Source organism: Pocillopora verrucosa, chromosome 8 (assembly GCF_036669915.1).
Source record: "Pocillopora verrucosa isolate sample1 chromosome 8, ASM3666991v2, whole genome shotgun sequence".
In the NCBI taxonomy this organism is placed as follows: Eukaryota; Metazoa; Cnidaria; class Anthozoa; order Scleractinia; family Pocilloporidae; genus Pocillopora; species Pocillopora verrucosa.
The window spans coordinates 89,582-104,280 of NC_089319.1; positions in this window are offsets into that span (position 1 = coordinate 89,582).

Sequence of the window (14,699 nt, forward strand, 5' to 3'; positions counted from 1 at the left end):
AGGTAGGCAGTATATTTAGGGAGTAGGAATTTATTCACCACTAGGTTTAAGCAGTGGCCTACAATGGTTGGTGGATTTAACTATTGCCACCAGGAGCATATCTACTTGATGCCCTTGACATTTTATTTTGTCTAACAGATTTTTTTTTGGTTTTGGTCATTCAATTGTAGATTGAATCATGAATTAGAGATAACACAAGGTTTAAACCTATAACAGACTTGTCTAGATCAGAATCGGCGAACTGCCAATAGCTTGGAAATACGTAACATGTAAAAGTTTCAGTTGCTGGCTTTGCTTTTGAATTATTTGATGGGGGTAGGAAAGTTTACACATAATCAAATTGATGCTGTGAGATTTTATCAACTGTTGTTATCATCAGATCTTTGCTGGTCATGTTGTCAATGCCGTGGCACCTGAAGACTCTTTCACTTATCTTGAGAAACTTAGGACAGGGCCTGGAGAAGACAGGATGGCGTGAAATATTTCTTTCATTCCTTCTGGAACTATAGATGGACTGCTCATCAGATTTTCATTTTACGGTATTTATGATATATGTCTTCTCATTGAGTGAACCTGTTGGAGGGAGAAAATTGAAAGGGATTAATATACTTGGTATACTGCCCCTTTCAATAGCATGCGACTCTGAAGTTTTGGTCCCACAGCTGTACTAAGATTGCCATTTGGCTGTTATCAATAGTAATAATATTATATAAAAATTACTATTATTGCGAAACCCTTTCTATCTGAAAAAGGGAACAATAAAGTGGATCAAACTCTAGCGATCAAAGTCTACACAATTGGCGCTTTGAACTTGTTGAGAATGTAATGCACTTTTTCTTGAGAATTCTGCTAACAATCTCTACTAAGATAAATGATGTTAGTACAGCAAAGCTGCTGATTGAGTAGTTTGCATGGTATTTAAAAGCTTATTTCTACATGTAATACTTACACAATTGCGATAAAACAAAGGCGTTACAAGCGAATGTGTTATCCCAATTGCTCTTGAGGAAATTTTAGTTGGAAAGTGCATGCTGATTCCCTATTACTTCATCGACATTGTCAGGGATCTCCTTTAATTTGAATTTAAGAATTAATACAACCTGAAGAATAAATGTTGTGAACATGATTGGAAACACACTTAGATGTAATTTTCGGATGAATTTTGGTTATACCTGTGTTAAAACCTTTCTTTGATGATGTTTTTTCAGTTACTCATTGATACAGGTTACCGTTACCAGGTTGCTTTCCAAGGTGTTCTGTTATACAAAGACCAAAAGAAACCCTTACAAATGTAAGGACATTTATGATTAAAAACTTTCATGTATATTTCTTAAACCAGTTTAAACTTATTCATAATGTATTATCATCACAGTTTCTAAGCAAATAAATTTACAGTGACTTGCAGGATAATTGCCATGCTTTTAATTGTGTGATGGTAAGACTCTTGTAGTATATACTTTCCCATAATTTTTTAAATCTCCGTGAGTTGAGCTTGTCTCATAGCACCGATTTTGTAAGCACAGGTGGGAAGATTGTTTTATTATTGGTGCTAAGGGAATATCTTGGTTCGAATCCACTAATTACCCTTCACGGGTTTCAAACCTCAGGTTGTTATTAGGACAAGAGGTTCTTCTCAATAGAGATGAGTACATTTCTTCAAGAAAAAATTGTTTTGAATTTTTTACTGGGTGAATACATTGAAAAAAAAATGTTGAATTTACCTTGTCATCCAAGGGTTGGAATTTGTAAAAGGCGTTTACAAGCGATGTGTTATTGTTAAGAATCCATCTTCTATCTCGAAGGTACTCTCCCGTGAATGTATAAGTTACCTAGGAAGCTCACTGATATCATATCAATATATTGGTTTACAACATATTAGGAATGAATTTTCTAAGTAATCAGTGATAATAATAGACATTAAAATGCTTGGTGAATTTTTACTTGCTTAGAAGCAGATGCATCCATGCTTCATAGCTACCCTATAAAATACCAGATATTATTTTGAAATCCAATCAAAAGCATTAATGTTGTGTTTTAATATGGTTATCTTTTTTTCTATCTTTTGCTTATGTTTTTTTCAGTTTAAGATTAATGCAAGGGCTATGCTCTGTCACCCGTCATGACGTTCTTTTTAATAGGAAGACAATCTGCCTTGACGAGCTTCTACTTTCTTACTCAGAAATTTTATCGTACCTGTGGTTATGTCCTTGCTTTGGATTCTTCTTGCAGCTGTAGCTTAGCTTGTTGTTGTGATTCATCTTCTCATGAAGCACTCCAGTACTGCTCTACTGATATTCCAGTGTTCGAAATTCAGTTACGAATCACTGGCGACCCTGTGGTTGCTTGTGTCCTTCCAAAGATGAGCTGATGTCGAAGTAAAACTAGGTCTTGGGAGAAAAAGAATCCCTGGAAAACTTTCAAAACATTGCATCTTTTAATAATATGCATCAAAAATCATAAATACATAAATCATACAACAATATTACATTTATTAAACTTTTATCCATTTATCAATTTATTTACATATTTATTCATCTTCCTACTTATTCATCATTTCTTTATCCTCTTAGAGATTAGTTGAGAAATATAACTGTCATTAGTTATCAAGATTTATTTTATTACTTTATTTCAATTTTTATTTATCAAAATTTGGTGTATTTTAAGTTATTAGATCAGTGTTAGATCATTTAGAAAAGGCTCTCAACGACAGTATTTTAGACACTACTTCGTTGGGCCGATGTGACTGGACTGGACTGCACTGAACTTCACTGAATCTGACTTGACTGAGCCTTTTTCTGAATAGAGCTTTACTCTAATGGATGGCACCGCACTGCCCTTGGTGGTACTTCTCTAGTCTCAGCTGGAAGGTTTTGCAGTCGACATTGTGCACCCGATTGAAATACACTGCAATGTACCTCAGTTAGCGGGAATGGACTGGACAGCACTACACTGCATTGTTGCAGTTGGCTTACATTGACTTGGGTAGTTCCGGATTGAGATACACTGCAATGTACTTGTATGGATGAGACTTGTTTGAGTAGCTGGGACTGGACTGGAGTAGACTGGACCAGACAGCGATACACTTCACTGCACTGGATTGCTGTAGAATGTGCTTGACTTCACCAGACTGCATTACACTGCACTGTCTTGGATTGAACCAGAAATCCCATACAGGATAGCTTGCATAGCATTAAACTTGACTTGGAAGGGCTGTTCTGGGTTGCCTAGAATGCAATGGAGTTAATGGTGCTACACTTGAATGCAAAAGACTGCTAACAAAGACTGATAATATACTAAGTATTTAGAAAAGACCGACTAGATCATAGTTTTTTTTTAAGCTAGTGCTATCGCATATATTTAAGACAATTTGTGTCTCGAGCATATGAAATGCAACAATGGAAATCATGCAAGTTGTCCTTGAATTGTCCCCCTGACTTAATACTTACACTAATCGTCATGTTTACCAGTCCATGGGTTGCTGATTGCATAACTGGGCCTTGTTTAAAAGCATTTCCAACTGATGGTTTTCTCCTCTGATAACAGAAAACTTTCAGAATACAAGAAAGGATATAAATATTAAACATGTCACCTTGGAAATTGTTAAAAAAATTGACACCAAAGCACGAGTCTGGAGGCCAACTCACAAATTCTGTAAACAGAAAATTTCAGATAGTCCAGAACCGAGAATAATCTTACAAATGTTTCTACGTTACCTTTGAGGTGTATGATGCGCTACCTCTTCACGAAGTGATCGGGAGTGAGTTACAAGGTCCTTTTGAAAAAAAAAAAAAAGAAGAAATCTAACAAAACTGTTTGCAATCAAACACGCCGGCCCTACCTCTTTTTAGATGATCTGTAGAGCTTACGATATTAGTTTTTTCTCCAGCTGCTCACACATGCATCAGGGTTTTTCCTATTAGCGAACCAATCGATTTTACTCAGGTAGTATCATATACTACAATATTTCTTTACGTACCTACTCACTCCCACCTCCCGAAAACCGTCTTATCTTGGGCTGCAAGAATTTTAAAATGTTTTAAGCTCCCAAATCCCTTTTTTATTCTTTCTGTCTAACTTGAGAAAACATTAACTACTATACTATAGTGTACAGTACCAATCTATGCTATACTATATTACACCCTACTGTATAGTACTCTGATGCACGTGTATAATATCACTTTTTTTGCCATGAAAACTATTATAAGATGTCACAATCGCGAATTGAAGGTAAAAGCACTTGTTCTCTTTTCAAGTGAACACTGTGTAAGGGCTATGCTGTCAACCCGTTCATAAGTGCTTTTTTCAGAGGTTATGTGGTTATGTCCTAGCTTTGGATTCTTCTCGCAGCTGTAGCTGAGATTGTCTTAAGATAATCTCCACTATTGCTCTTCTGATATCCCAGCGTTACAAATTCAGCCACAAATCACTGGAGACCCTTGCTTGCTTGTGTCCTTCCAAAGATCAGCCTATTTCTCGGTGAAACTGGGCTTGGGAGAAAAAATACCTGGAAAACTTTTAAAACGTCCCTTTCGTTTTAATATTCTGCATTAAAACTCATAAATACATCTAAAATTTATATTTATTATTTTTATTGGTTTATCAACTTATTTACATATTTTTTTCATCTTACTACTTATTCTTCATTTCTTTATCTTCTTAGGAATTTAGTTGAGAAATGATCACTGTTTAGTAATTAAGATTCTTTCATCACTTTATTCAATTTTTTTTTATCAATTTTTTTGGTGTATTTTAAGTTAATAGGTATAGTCTTATGAAGCTATCATTTAGAAAAAGCTCTCCACGACAACATTTGTACACACTTCATTAGACTGCTGTAACTGGACCATCTGCGCTGACGGAACTGAATGTGGCGTTTTCTGAAAGACTTGCACTCACTGATGGCACCGTACTGCTTTTAGGTGTACTCCCTTGACTCAGCCGGATGCATTGCGCCTCACATTGCGCTCCAGATTGACAAACACTGCACTGTAGTTCAGTGGGTAGGCCTGGACTGGACTGGACCGGACAGGACAGGACAGGACAGCACTTCAATGAATTGCTGCAGTTGTTGCAGTTTCATGGACTTGGGGTGTTCCGGATGGAAATACATCGCAATGTACTTGCGTGGATGGGACTGGACTGGATTGAGCGGGACAAGACTGTACTGGACCACAGAGCACTGAACTTTGCTGCACTGAAATGCTATAGACTATGCTTGACTTCACCAGATTGCATTACACTGCACTTTCTCGGATGAACTGGAAATCTACTTACAGCATAGTTTGCATAGCACTGGACTGGACTTGGAAAGACTTTTCTGGATTGCTTAGATTGCAATGGAGTCAATGGTACTACACTTGACTTGAATGCAAAAGACTGCTAATACAGACTGATAATGTAATATAATAAATAATATTCTAAGGATTTAGAAAAAAATCTTCTTAAACGTTTTCTTTTGAAGGTAATGCTAGTCGCAGATATTTAAGACAATTTGTGTTTCGAGCATATGAAATGTAACAATGGAAATCGTGGCAAGTTGTTCTTGAATTGTCCCTCGACTTAATACTTACACTTAATCGTTATCTGTGACCAGTCCATGGGCTGTTGATTGGATAACTAGGCCATGTTTAAAAGTACTATCCATTGATTATCTTTCTCCTCTGGAGAGAGAAAAGTTTCAGAATACAAAAAGGGTTAAATATTTAACATGTCACCTTGTAAATTATAAAACATTGGCATCATAGCAATGAGTCGAGAAGCCGCCTCACAAATTCTATAAACAGAAAATTTAAGGTAGTCCAGAACCAAGAATAATTCTCACAAATGTTTCTATGTTACCTTTGAGGTGTCTGATGCCCTACTTCGTTACAATATGCTCTGGGTTAGGTACGAGGTCTTCCTGGAAAAAAATTGAAATCTGACAAAACTTGTTGCAATGAAAACATACCAGCCTTACCCCTACCCCTTTTCTCTAACTGTCGGTTCAACGCATCAGGGTTTTCCTATAAGCGAACAAAACATCTTACTTGGGTTAGTATCATACCATTATAACATTTCTTTACATACCTACTCAGTGATGCACAGTTCCCAAAAGTGGGCTTATCTTGAGCTGCACTAATTTTAAAATATTTAAACCTCCCAAATCCGTTTTCTATTCTTTCTATTAGAGTTTAGAGAGTATTGACTCCTATTCTATACTATACTATAGTGCACAGTACCAAACTATGCTATACTACATTATACTGTCTATACCCTACTTTATAGTACTTAGAGTCACGTGTAATAATTTCACTTTTTTGCCATAAAAACTGTATACGATGACTTCCCGAGTTTGGAAGCAATAAGAAAAACCTGTACTCTTTTCAACTTAAGACTAATGTAATGGCTATACTCTATCACCCCTTCAGGGGTGCTTTTTTTTAGAGGACGACGATCTGCTTTGACTAGCTTTTGCTTTCATTACTCAGAAATGTCATTGTACCTGTGTTGTATCCGAACTTTAGATTCTTCTTGTAGCTGTAGCTTAGCTTGTAGTTGTAATCATCTTCTCATGAATCCACTCCAATACTGCTCTACTGATATCCCAGTGTTAGAAATTCAGCCACGAATCCCTGGGTACCCTTTGGTTGGTTGTCTCCTTTGAAAGATCAGCTGGTGTCTCGGTAAAACTACTGGAGTAAACGAGACTAGACTGGACTGGACCAGACCGCACAGTCACTTCAATGCACTGGATTGCTATAGACTGCTTGACTTCACCAAACTGCATTACACCGCACTGTCTTGGATTGAACTGGAAATAACCATACAGGATAGTTTGCATTGCATTGGACTTAACTTGGCAAGACTATTCTGGATTGCCTAGATTGCAATGGAGTTAATGGTACTACATTTGATTTGAACGCAAAAGACTGCTAATAAAGACTGATAATATACTAAGGGCTAAGAAAAGATCAACTAAATGATATTTTTGTAAGCTAATGCTAATCACACATATTTAAGACAATTTGTGTTTTCGGTATATGAAATGCAATGATAGTAATAATGTGAGTTGTCCTTGAATTGTCACCTGACTTAATAATTACACTTATTCGTCATGTGACCAGTCCCCTATGCTGCTGATCGGACAACTGGGCCTTGATTAAGCACCACCCATTGATAGTTTTCCTCCTCTGAAACCAAAATCTTTTAAAATTAAAAAAAAAGAATGAAATATTAAACATGTTACCTTGTAAATTGTTAAACATTGACATCAAAATAATGAGTCACGACGCCGCCTCACAAATTCTGTAAACAGAAATTTTTCGATAGTCCAGAACCAAGAAAAATTCTTACAAATGTTTCTATGTTACCTTTGAGGTGTCTGATGCCCTACTTCATTATGTTGAGATCTGGAGTGAGTTACGAGGTTCTGCTAAAAAAAAAAAGGGACATCTGACAAAACTTATCGCAATCAAAACATACTGGCCTTACCTCTTTTTAGATGATCTGTAGAGCTAATGGATATTCAGTCTTTCTCCAACTGCTCGGTGCAACGCACGAGGGTTTTCCTATCAGCGAACCAACCCATTTTACTCAGGTTAGAATCATAACATTATAATATTTCTTTGCATACATACTCAGTGATGATGCTGATCCTGAAAATGGACTTATCTTGAGCTGCACTAATTTTAAAATGTTTTCAATTAAGTCTAATGTAAGGGCTATGCTCAATCACCCCTTCTGGAGTGCTTTTTTTTAAGAGGAAGAAAATCTGCTTTGACTAGCTTTTACTTCCATTACTCAGAAACTTTATTGTACTTGTGGTTATGTCCTACCTTTGGCTTTTTCTCGCAGCTGTAGCTTAGCTTGTTGTAATGATCATATTCTCGTCAAGAACTTCAATACTACTCTACTGATATCCCAGTGTTAAAAATTCAGCCACGAATCACTGGCGACCCTGTGGTTGCTTGTGTCCTTCCAAAGATCAGCTGATGGCTCGATAAAACTGGGTATTAGGAGAAAAAAAATACCTGGAAAACTTTTTAAACGTTGCGATTGCTTTTAATACTCTGCACTAAAAACCATAAATAAGTAAATAATACAATAATATCATAGTTGATAACTTTTTACTTATCTATCAATTTATTTACATATTTATTCATCTTCCTTCTTATTTATCATTTCTCAATCTTCTTAGGAATTTAGTTGAGAAATGATCACTGTTATTAGTTATCAAGATTTATTTCATCTCTTTATTTTATGTTTGTATTCATAAATTCTTTGGTGTATTTTTTAGTTATTAGGTATGTCTTTATAAAGCTATCATTTAGAAAAAACTCTCCCCCACAGTATTTGTAGATATTTCATTGGGGTGATGTGACTGGACTGGACTGGACTGGATTGCATTTAACTAAATTAGACTTGAATGTGGCCTTTTCTGAAAGGCAGTTTACTCTAATGGACGGCACTGCACTTCCCTAGTTGTACTTCCGACTAAATCATAGTTTTTTTTGAAGCTAGTGCTAGTCGCATATATTTAAGACAATTTGCGTTTCCAGCATATGAAATGCAACAATGGAAATCGTGTAAGTTGCCTTGAATTGTCCCCTGACTTAATACTTACACATCATCACCAGTTCCATGAGCTGCTGATTGGACAACTGGGGCTGTTTAAAAGCACTACCCATTGTTAGTTTTTCTCCCCTGAAAACAAAAATCTTTCAGAATAAAAATAATGATTGAAATAGTAGACATGTCACCTTGTAAATTATTAAACACTGATATCAAAGAAATGAGTTGGGAAGCCATCTCACAAATTCTGTAAACAGAAAATTTCAGATAGTCCAGTAATTGCCTAGGGTTACCGAGGATAATTCTTACAAATGTTTCTGTTACCTTGGAAGTGTCTGATTCCCTACTTCATTATAATGCAAGCTTATTAGATTGATCCGTAGAGCTTATGGATATCACACTGTAAGTTTTTCTCCAATGCCTCGATTCAACGCATAAGGGTCTTCTTATCAGCAAAGCAACCCATCTTACTCAGGTTAGTGTCATAATATTTCTTTACATACCTACTCAGTGATGCACAGCTCCCGAAAATGGACTTATCTTGAGCTGCAATAATTTAAAAATATTTTAACTTCCCAAATCCCTTTCCAATTCTTTCTATCAAAATTGAGACTATATTATCTCCTATACTATGGTATACAATAATGTACATTACCAAACTATGCCATACTAAACTCTGCTATATCCCTAGTACATAGTACTTAGGCACATGTGTGATAATTTCACTTATTTTCAATAAAAACCATTACAAGATGTCATATTATCGAGTTTGGAAGCCGATAAAAACATTTATTCTCCTTCGGATTTAAGACTGATGTAGTAGCTATGCTTTATCACCAATTCATAGACGTTTTTGTCAGAGGAAGACAATCTGCTTTGACTAAATTTGACTTCCATTACTCAGAAAAGTTTTCGTACCTGTGGTTGTCCGAGCTTTGGATTCTTCTCTCAGCTATGGCTTAGCTTGTTGTTATGATCATCTTCTCATGAAGCACTCCAGTACTGCTCTACTTATATTATAGTTTCACAAATTCAGCCACAAATCTCTGGCGACCCTGTGGTTGCTGGTGTCTTTTTAAAAGTCAGCTGATGTCCTGGGAAAACTAGGTCTTAGAGAAAAATATCTCTTAAACATTTAAGACAACGTCACATTTCATTTTAATATTCAGCAAAATTCATAAATACATAAATCATACTATAATATTACATTTATTTATTGTTTCATTCATTTATCAATTTATTTACATATTTATTCTTCTTCCTATATATTCATCATTTCTTTATCTTCTTAAGTGTTCAATTAAGAAATACTAACTTTTATTAGTTATTAAGATTTATTTTCTTTCTTTATTTTATTTCTTATTGATCAATTATTTTTATTATTTAAGTTGTACTTTAGGTTAAGCTATATTTAGAAAAAGCTCTCTACTACAGAGTATGTAGATGGTCTCTCATACTTATTTTCCTCCAACTGCTCGATTCGACGAGTCAGGTTTTTCATATCAGCGAACAAACCTATCTTTAAAGCAGATTTGTATCCCAAAATTAGAGTTCGTTAATTACCATCTCGGTGAGAAAATGGCTTATGTTGAGCCGCTAATATATGAAGTTCAAGGGAAGAAAGGTGAAAATTTTCGTTCAGTCCCCGAAAATGGACACAATGAAGTTTTACTATCTAAAACCTTAAAGTCGCGTGAATAGTTTGCGGTTGAAAGTGGATGACTGTGGCTAAATTTAAGACAATGACCAAACCCTCCCAAAATGGGCTAACATGCAGTTAACACCTAGATAACTTTTATTCCAGGGCTTTTTTTATTGGCAGATTGGGAAGTTATTGGACCAATTCAGTTTAGGCAATCTTTTCGTGAAGCACTCCAGTTCTGTTCTATCGATAATCCAGCTTTAAATTCAATACTATACTATACTGTACTATGAAGTACTTTTCTGGGAGAAAGACAGTCTGCTTCGAGTAGCCTTTGATCTATTACTCAGAAATTAAATGCACCTGTTATTATGTCCTAGCTTTTAGTTTCTTTTCGCTGTTTTAGCTCACCATGTTGTAATGGCTATCTTTTTATGAAGCAATGCAGTCCTTCTCTGATCCGAACTGAGCCACGAGGTCATGAAGAACAGAAAAGATTTAAAAAAAAATTTGTTGCAATCAAAACATGTCAGCCTTACCTCTTTCAGATGACCTGTAGTGCTGATCGACCACGACTTTTTCGTCCAACTGCTCTACGCAACGCATCAGGGTTTTCCTATCAGTGAACGAACCCATCTTACACCGGTTAGTATCACATTGTTATAATTCTTCACTTACCTTCTCGGTGATGCTAAGCCGCTGAAAATGAGCTCATCTAAACTATACTATACTTCAGTCGTAAATCACTAGACATTTAACGTACCTGTGGTTATGTCCTAGCTTTGGATTCTCCTCGCTGTTGTAGCTCAGCTTGTTGTTATGGCTATCTTTTCATGAAGCACTCCAGTCCTGTTCAACTGATACCCCAGCTTTAAATTCAATACTATATTAAACTATGTAGTACTTTTGTAAGAAGACAATCTGCTTCGACTGGCCTCTATTCCATTACTTAAAAATTTAACGTACCTGTGGTTATATCCCAGCCTTGGATTGTCCTCGCTGTTGTAGCTCAGCTTGTTGTTATTGCAAGCTCTTCCTGATACACTCCAGTCCTGTTCTACTGATATACCAGCTTTAAGTTCAATTCTTTACTATACTATATTATGTAGTACTTGTCCAACATTAAAATAATCTGCTTCGACTAGCCTTTAATCCATTACTCAGAAATTTAAGGTACCTGTGGTTATGTCCTTGGTTTGGATTCTCCTCGCTGTTGTATCTCAGCTTGTGGTCATGACTATTTTCTTATGAAGGACTCCAGTCCTGCTCTGATCCGAACTGAGCCACGAGGTCCTCATAAAAGAAAAAATCTAACAAAACTTGTTGTAATCAAAACCTGCCAGTCTTACCTCTTTCAGATGACCTGTAGTGCTGATCAACCATAACTTTTTTACCAACTGCTCTATGCAACGCGTCAGGGTTTTCCTATCAGCCAACGCACTCATCTTACACAAGTTAGTATCACATTGCTTTAGTTCTCTACTTACCTTCTTAGTGATGGAAAGACGCTGAAAACAAGCTAATCTCCCAGCGTTACATTCAATACCTTACTATAGTATACTATGTAGTACTTTTCTAAGGGGAAGACAATCCGCTTCGACTAGCCTTTAATCCATTACTGAGAAATGTAATGTACCCGTGCTTATGTCCTTGCCTTGGATTCTTCTTGCAGCTGTTGCTTAGCTTGTTGTTATGATTATCCATTCTAGTCCTGCTCTACTGATATCTCAGTGTTTCAAACTCAGCCATAAATCACTAGCGACCTTGCGAATGCTTGTGTCTTTCCAAAGGTCAGCTGGTGTCTTGGTAAAACTAAGTCTTGTAAGAAAAAATACTTGCAAACCGTTAAGACAACGTGGTGCTATATTTTAATATTCTGCAAAAACATTTTTAATACATTGACCATACGATAAAATTGTATTCAGTTAATAACATAAGTATTTCTTAACTTATTTATATATCAATTTATTTACATATTTATTAATCTCCCTACTAATTCATCATTTCTTTAGTTCTTCAAGAATTCATCAATGTTATGAGTTATTGAGATATATATTTTATTTCTTTATTTTATCTTTTATTGACTGTCAGTTATTCTTGTTTATTTTTAAGTTATCTGGTATACTTTTATAAAGGTGTCATTAGAAAGACCTGTTTACGACGATGTCGTAAGTAGACGCTCTTAATTGTGTTGGTGTGACAACTGAAGACAATACTGGACTGAAATACACTTGTATGGGCTTAAATGTGGGCTTTTCCGAAAAGCACTTCACTTGGCTGGATGGGCTGCAATGCACTTGGTTGCTCCTTACTTGACTCAGCAGAACTGCGTTGTGCTAGACTCAACGGCAGTTAGTTGTTCTCGACTGGATGAAACAGAAATGAGCCGAGGTGTTAGGGATTGCCCTGTTCTACACTGCACTTCACTGTACTAGACTCGACTGCTGTTGACTTGTATGGACCTGGGCTATCCTAGATTGAAATGTACTGAGGTGGAAGGGAATGAATGGAATTGGACGGAAATGAATAGATTTGAACGGGGCGGAACTGGACTGGGCGGGACGGGACGGGAACAGACTCCACTTAATGGACTGGACCGGATTAAACTGGACTGGAGTACACATCAGCGGAGTGGACTGGAGTGGACTGAGCCGGACATCATTTCAGAAGACTTAACTGGACGGCATTGCACCTAACTGGACTAGACTGTCTTTGCCTGAGCTTGACTTCACCAGACTTCACTACACTCACTGCACTACCCTGGATTGAACTGGAAAGTACCATACAAGACAGTCAGTTCACTGCACCTCGCTAGACTGATCTGCACCGAGGTGCATTCCACGTTTCCAAATGAAACTGATAAAGACTGTACTGCACTGCACGTGAATGTACTCCATTGGACTAGACCACACAGGATAGCTTTCTACAGCGCTGGAAGCAAGTTAAAAGGATTGTTCTGGATTGCCTAAACTGCAATGGAGTTGATGGCAATACATTAATCTACAGTTGACTTTTATGCAAAAGACTACTAATAAAGACGGATGATATACTGATGTTTTGAGAAACGATCAACTAAATAAACATTATGTTACCACGCCAGTTTTAGTTTCAGTTATTCAAGACAATTCATGTTTTTGAGCATACGAAATATGTAACAATGGATATCATTTTAGTTGTCCTTGAATTGTCCCATAACTGAATACGTACAGTTAATTGTCATCTGTGACCTTTCTGACGGGCTTCTGATTAGGTCTTGTTTGAAAACACTAGTTTTTCTCCAATTAAAACAGGAAACTGTTAAGAGAAAAAAGATGTTGAAATATTAAACACGTCACATAGTGAGTAGTGAAACGTTGTCATTAAACCAATTAATCAGGAACGCACCTAAAAAGTTCTGTAAACAGAAAATTTCAGATAGTCTAAAAGAAAGAATAATTCTTACAAATTATTACATATTACCTATGAAGCCCTCGATGTCCTACTTTTTATGATGTGATCCAAAGGGAGCCACGAGGTCATGCTGAAAAAAAAAAACTTGTTGCAATCAAAACATGCCGGTCTTACCTCTTTCAGATGACCTGTAGTGCTGATCGACCATAACTTTTTCCTCCAACTCCTCTCTGCAACGCATTAGGGTTTTCTTATAAGCCAACAAACCCACCGACGTTACCTCCTCTACTAGACTAAACTAACATCTACTATACCTGAAGATTTCTTCCTAGCTTTGGATTCTCCTCGCCGTTGTAGCCCAGCTTGTTGTTATGGCTCTCTTTTTATGAAGCACTCCAGTCCTGCTCTGATCCGAACTGAGCCACAAGGTCATGCTGAAAAGAAAAATCTGACAAAACTTGTTGCAATGGAAATATGCCGGCCTTACCTCTTTCAGATGACCTGTAGTGCTGATGGACCATAACTTTTTCCTCCAACTGCTCTCTGCAACGCATCAGGGTTTTCCTATCAGCCAAGGAACCTATGTTACACAGGTCAGTATCACAGTATTATAACTCTTTCCCTACCTTCTCAGTAATAGAAAGCCGCTAAAAATGAGCTTCCCTTGAGCTGGAGAAAGCTGAAATGTCTCAAGGTCTTAAATCGAAAAAAAGGCTCGCTCGTACTTCCTTTCCTGAGACTTTTAACATACCTGTGGTTATGTCCTAGCCTCGGATTCTCCTCGCTGTTGTAGTTCAGCTTGTTATTATGGCTATCTTTCCCTGAACCACTCCAGTCCTGTTTTACTGATATACCACCTTTAAATTCAATTCGTAAGTATATTACAGTAGGTCGTACTTTTTCTGTTTCGACTAGCCTTTAATCCATTACTCAGAAATTTAACATACCTGTGGTTATATCCTAGCTTTGGATTCTGCTCGCCGTTATAGCTCAGCTTGTGTTTATGGCTCTCTTTTTATGAAGCACTCCAGTCCTGCTCTGATCCGAACTGAGCCACAAGGTCATGCTGAAAAGAAAAATCTGACAAAACTTGTTGCAATCAAAACCTGGCGGCCTT